General features: G+C 49.4%; 1 pseudogene; it reads left to right on the forward strand.

Moving 5' to 3' along the window:
• Positions 1–1,405: 1,405 nt before the first annotated feature.
• Positions 1,406–3,213, forward strand: LOC146756553 (uncharacterized; annotated as a pseudogene).
• The last annotated feature ends 3,317 nt before the right edge of the window (positions 3,214–6,530 follow it).

The raw sequence follows: 6,530 nt of genomic DNA on the forward strand, positions 1-6,530 counted from the left end.
ATGTCGTGTCTGCCACTGTTACTGTAAGTATTTTATCTTTTCCTTTTGTATTTGCCTTCTATTTAAGATATTGTATGAACGTAGTCAGGCTCCTCTGTTTATGCCGGCGGCTCTCAGCTGTGTTTTTAAATAAACCTGGCACAGGACAGCAGTGCTGTACGTCTGCCTGCAGCTCTTGGAGGGAGCAGGAGGGGAGCCAGGAGTGCTGCTCCAGCAACATCCTGGTGCTGCTGCCACCAGGGTTACTGCTGTGCTGCTGTTATGAGCTCCATGGAAGAGATGAGCTCCAGCACGGCCTCCTCACACTTATTTGGCTCTGAAGCCTTCAGTTGCTATTGGCCGTGGCACATTCCATGCAGTGTGAATCTCTCTAACAGACATAACTGAATCAGTGGAATTGTGGGGGCTGGGAGGGAGGACACAGTGCTGCTGAGAGCAGGGCCAGGCAGCCCAGCATGCTCAGCACCACAGCCAGGTGAGGCTGGCAGTTCAGTTACAGGTGTGTGTGCAGCTGGTCACCACTCAGCCTCCCCCATTGCAGCTCCCCGTGTCCCACAGTTCCCCCATCCCCGTTCTCCCGCTGTCCCATTGTCACCCTGCCACACCATTGCTGTGTGCACTAAACCTTTATTGCCCCCCGAAGAGGTCCTCATTGTACACCACCTGCGCCCGCTTGTCGCGGTGTGAGCCCTTGGCACTGTTCTTTACGGCTGTTGGGGCACAGGAATAGGGCAGGGACTCAGCACTGCTGGCACCCCCACACCGTCCCTGTGCCCCCCCAGTGCCCCCCAGCTCACCCAGGGATCCCCACAGCCTGGTCAGCTGATTCCATCTTCTTGTAGGGGACAAAGGCACAGCTGTGGGGGGGTGAGGTCAGCACAGCTTCCACCCCATTCAGCACCACCCCACAACAGATGCACCCATACATCACTGACTCACCCACAGCTTTGCCCACGCCCCCTCCTGTGGGAATACAAGAAAAGCTGTTCAGAGCAGCAGCTGTGGAGCAAGATAAACAGCATGAGAACCAAGGACACCTCTGCAAGGAGAAGAAGAGTCTCATAGCTCTGATTGGATACGTGCCTGCATGGACAGTTGAAAAGTGTTTTGTAGAATGCTTTGTTGACATGTAAGATGTTTGGGAAAGTTGTAAGGGCGGATGGGAAAGTTAGAAAATAACAACTTGTGAAGGTCTATAAGGGATGTGAGAACTTGTAATAAACGATTTGGATCGTTCACATCTGAGTCCGTGCCGAGTCGCTGCAAATGGCGCCCACAACGTGGAGCAAATCAACCCGCGGCTGAGCGAGCCCGGTCCGGCAGCGTCGCCCGACTGAACTTCGGAGAGACTGTTTCGCGAGCACCCGCACCGTTCTGCAGGACAGAAGGTGAGCAGTCGGGAACTATGGGGAGCTCACTAACGAGGGAGCAACGAGTACATCTCGAAGTATTGCGGTCAGTGTTACTGTATCAGGATGAGACTGTGTCTACTTCAGCATTAGCTATTCTTCTTAAATGGATAAGCAAAAACGTCCCTGAATTTCCAAAAACTGAGTTCTCTCTCGATGGAGAACTTTGGGACAAAATCGGCTCAAAACTCTACGAGGCTTCTCTCGCTAAAGACAGAACGGCTGCTAAGCTGTTGCCCGTTTGGAGCCGGATAATGGAAGGGATTAAGCAATCACGACGGGAAAGAATTTATTCCGACCATTCCCTGCCGCCCTCCGTCCCAACCCCGCCGCTGCCTCTCGCTGCGGGAAGCGGCCCGTGCCCGGATCCGACCGGCGGCTCCGACCCCCCCGCGATTCGGGGAGACGAAAAGCCGCAACCGCCCCCCCTCGCGCTCCCGCCGTTCACTCCTCCCCCGACGCTCGCCGCGTTGCCGCCCTCTATGGCGCCCCCGCCCTTCGCCCCGCCTACGACGTTCGTCGCGCCGCCCCCCGCTCCGCCTACGACGCTCGCCGCGCTCGCACCAGCGCATCCACACAGAAGAGAGACCATTTAAGTGCACTGAATGTGGGAAGAGCTTCAACAGCAGCTATAAATTGAAATCGCACCAGCGCATCCACACTGGAGAGAGACCATTTAAGTGCACTGAGTGTGGGAAGAGCTTCAAAAGGAGTTCCTACCTTACCGACCACCATCGCATCCACACAGGAGAGACCATATAAGTGCACTGAATGTGGGAAGAGCTTCAAAAGCAGCTATGAATTGAAATCGCACCAGCGCATCCACACAGGAGAGAGACCATATAAGTGCACTGAGTGTGGGAAGAGCTTCAAAAGGAGTTCCTACCTCACCATCCACCATCATGTCCACACAGGTGAGAGACCATTTAAGTGCACTGAGTGTGGGAAGAGCTTCAAAAGGAGTTCCAAACTCACTCGCCACCGCCGCATCCACACAGGAGAGAGACCATTTAAGTGCACTGAATATGGAAGAGCTTCAAAAGCAGCTATGAATTGAAATGGCACCAGCGCATCCACACAGGAGAGAGACCATATAAATGCTCTGAGTGTGGGATGAGCTTCAAAAGCAGTTCTGTTTTGAATTACCACCAGTGCATTCACACAGGAGTGAGACCATTTAAGTGCACTGAGTGTCGGAAGAGCTTCATAAACAGTTCCAAACTCACTCACCACCATCGCATCCACACAGGAGAGAGACCATTTAAGTGCACTGAGTGTGGGAAGGGCTTCAAAAGCAGCTATGATTTGAAGCTCCACCAGCGCATCCATACAGGAGAGAAACCCTATACGTGTCCTGTGTGTGGGAAGAGCTTCAAAAGCAGCTATGAATTGAAGGTGCACCAGCGCATCCACACAGGAGTGAGACCATATAAGTGCTCTGAGTGTGGGAAGACCTTTGCCACGAGGCGTGCTTTGAAGTGCCATCAGTGCATCCACACGGAAGAGAGACCCTGAAAGTGTCCTGAGTGTGGGAAGAGCTTCGAAGGGAGTTCTGAATTGAAGCATCCATACAGGAGAGTGTCACGGTGTTATCTAGATCAAACTATGTCCGTGACAGGCGGTTAGCAGTCTTTTGGGCTCCCTGCCCCCCAAAAATGGGAAGGGAAAGGGGGTAGGGAGGTGGGAGCTGGGCTCAGGGAAACAAACAGAACAGCAGCAACAATCTAAGGAGGAAGACTTACCTTACTAACTATGATGTTGGGATGCAAGATTACACAATATAATACAGTCTAATTGAAACTGAGGTCCTCTGGGATGTGTAGTTCTTCTCTGTGCTCCACATGATGATATGATGAGAAATACCAATAGAAAAAATATTACCAACCATGCCATTCCATCTCTTATTCTACATTGCTACATCATGCTTAAAATACATATAAATAAACAAAAATTAAAATGTATGACACACATGGGTCTATTTACATATATATACATAGAATTACTGACTGCACTGCCCAAACATCAAATTCCTTTGTGGTACATATTGAACATGCTCATCTTTCTGCATCACCCACGAAGTGCTCCCAGGTCCCTGGGCAAAAAAAATTTCACCAAGTGGTTTGCCCTTTCCAGAGGGTGGAAGGACCCAAACAGCTTTTCCCAACATGTTCTTTACATGTACTACAGGGATCTTATCTCTCTCTACATTGTGCAGGGGGCTGGATTGGCTAGGACCCTCATGATTGACAGATCTTCTCATACTGACCAACCAAGTGGCTTCTGCCCAATGCTTCTCCCAGTGCTTCAGTGTTCCACCATCTATTGCTTTCAACATAGCTTTCAACAACCCATTGTTCAATTTTACCAGAAGCTGGTCACTGTAGGGGATATGATAAACCCACTGTTTTTATAAGGAAACGTTTGAATTGTGTCTCATTTTCAGATTCATATCTTTCTTGGGTGCCATGTCACCATAGGACTTGCTTCTCAAGATTCAGTGTGGTGTTTCAGGTGGTAGTATGGGTACTGTGTATGTGTCAAGCCACCCAGTGTTTGCTTTCACCATGGTAAGCACATAATACTTGCCATTGTGACTTGCGTAATCCAACTCCATAACCACGAAGCAGTTATAAAGCAGGTATGTTTAATGAGTGATGCGCATGCACCCTGGTGCATGGGGGATAGCTCCACCTTACTTGCACACCGTTAGGACAAAATGTGCAACAGATATAGGCTGAACTAATACATAATCAATAGTTTGCAGGAATTTGGATACATATTAATTATATTCATGAGACCCCATTAGCATGCAGTCCTTCCCCCCTTGCGTATGTGTACTGAGTTGTGGGGGTGGTTGTGGGATGAAGGCTCATCATCTTCCTCGCTGTAAACTTTCGACCCTGCGGGAGGGGCACCCCCAAACTCATTCCAGCTTGCTCTGTGGACATCTAATCACCACACTGTTCTGGGGCTCTTCCATCCTTCTCTTCATGGCCTTCATCTCCTTGTTTTCTCAAAATTAGTGTCTGCAATTCCCCCTCTCTGCCCCCCCTTAACATAAACTATCTATCTGTAACTACCCTTTGCCTTAGTGAGGCCCCCTTTCCCTTTCTGTAGCAAAGTGTTCCCTTTTCATCTACTATGCGGTCTTTTTTCACTATTCAATTGTGAGATGGTGGCAAGGTGATATAATCAACCTGCCACTCCTTCCTGTATTTAACCTTCTGCCATTGTCCTTGCCCACAGAGAAGTTTCACCTCTTGGCTTGTTTAATTACGGCACGTGTTTCACAGTCATGAGTAACCTGCGCAATAGTGTCCATAGTTAAGTCCACCCCTAGGTCTCCGGCCCACTTATATGTCACATCTCTTCCCTGATGGCCCAAGGTCTCATGAGCCCATCGAGCTAGAAATAACTCACCCTTATTCTGCCAGTCCAAGTCAATTTGAGAAACCTCAATTCTGGCAGCTCAATCTGCCTGATGGTTGTTCTGTTGTCCTTCAGTAGCCCGACTCTTGGGCACGTGTGCATCCACATGACACACCTTTACAACCATACCTTCGGGTTTCAATGTCTTTCCACAGTCCAGCAGCCCAAATAGGTTTACCCCTCCGTTGCAAGTTACTTTTTTCCCACTGCTGTAAGCACCCCCATAAGGCATTTGCCACCATCCATGAGTCAGTATAAAGATAAAGCATTGGCCACCTCTCCCATTCAGCAACATCTAAGGCCAGCTGGACAGCCTTCACCTCTGCAAACTGACTTGATTCTCCTTTACCTTCAGTAGCCTCTGCAACCTGTTGTGTGGGGCTCCATTTGTGATGCTTCCCTACGATGTGACATGATCCATCAGAGAACAGGGCATATTTCTTTTCATTTTCTGGTAGCTCGTTGTATGGTGGGGCCTCTTTAGCACGTGAATCCCCCCTGTGGCGCAAGTGGTAGAAGTGCCGCTCTGCTACACAGGAGGCTCGAATCCCGGGGGGTTGGACTCGATGATCTCTAAGGTCCCTTCCAACCTGCACGAGACTATGATACTATGATACTATGACAGCTCTTCTGCTGCTGATGTTCCAAACTTTTTACCTTCAGGCCAGTCCATGATCACCTCTAGGATCCCTGGAAGGCTGAGGTTCGCCATGTGAGCTCGTAGTGTAATCAGCACAATCCACTTGCTCCAGGTGGCATCAGTAGCACGATGGGTGGAGGGAACCTCTCCTTTGTACATCCAGTTCAGCACTGACAGTCGAGGTGCCAGAAGGAGCTGTGTTTCAGTACCAACTACTTCGGAAGCAGCCTGAATCCCCTCATACGCAGCTAAGATCTCCTTCTCAGTTGGAGTGTAGCACTCTTCGGACTCCTTGTATGCTCAACTCCAAAATCCCAGGGGTCAGCCTCAGGTCTCTCCTGAGGCTCTTTGCCACAAACTTCGAGTGGGACCTTTCTCTCCAGCAGCAGTGTAGAGGATGTTCTTTACATCCTGTCCCATCCGTACTGGCCCCAGGGCCACGGCACAGGGTACCTCTTGTTTAATCTGCTCAAAAGCCTTCTGCTGTTCAGGGCCCTATCCAAAACTAATCTTCTTCTGTGTTACCTGATAAAGGTGTAGGGCTGTAGTTTGGAAGGTGCATCCTCCAAAAGCCTACTACACCCAGGAAAGACTGTGTCTCATTCTTGCTAGTTGATGTAGACATGGCAGTGAGTTTTTCGATCGCATCAGTTGGGATGTGACTATCTCTCATACCAGCACAGATAAACTCACTTTCTGCTTAACCCACTTTACTTTGTACACTATTCCACAATTTGTACCCTCAGTTACAGTTCCACATGCCCCCAATGTCATGGTTTAATAATTTTGTAATTTTTGCTATCAGTATTCCACATCATAACATCATGTAAAGCATGAATAATTTTACTGAATCTGCAACTTACAGAAGAAGACTACATCTCCCAGGGAACAACACGATAGGTCACGGGACCTGGACTCTATATTAACTCTGTCGCAGACTAGACTGACGTCTTTCGAGTTCTGGCGTTCAAGGGAGTGTGTGGGAGCCTTCACCGTCTCGCCTAAATTTCACAGTAGGCCTCCTGGTTACGGGACTCATTCTCTCTCTTATT

The sequence above is a fragment of the Coturnix japonica genome, chromosome 26 (assembly GCF_054131305.1).
Source record: "Coturnix japonica strain WE chromosome 26, WE-NBRP24, whole genome shotgun sequence".
Taxonomy (NCBI): domain Eukaryota; kingdom Metazoa; phylum Chordata; class Aves; order Galliformes; family Phasianidae; genus Coturnix; species Coturnix japonica.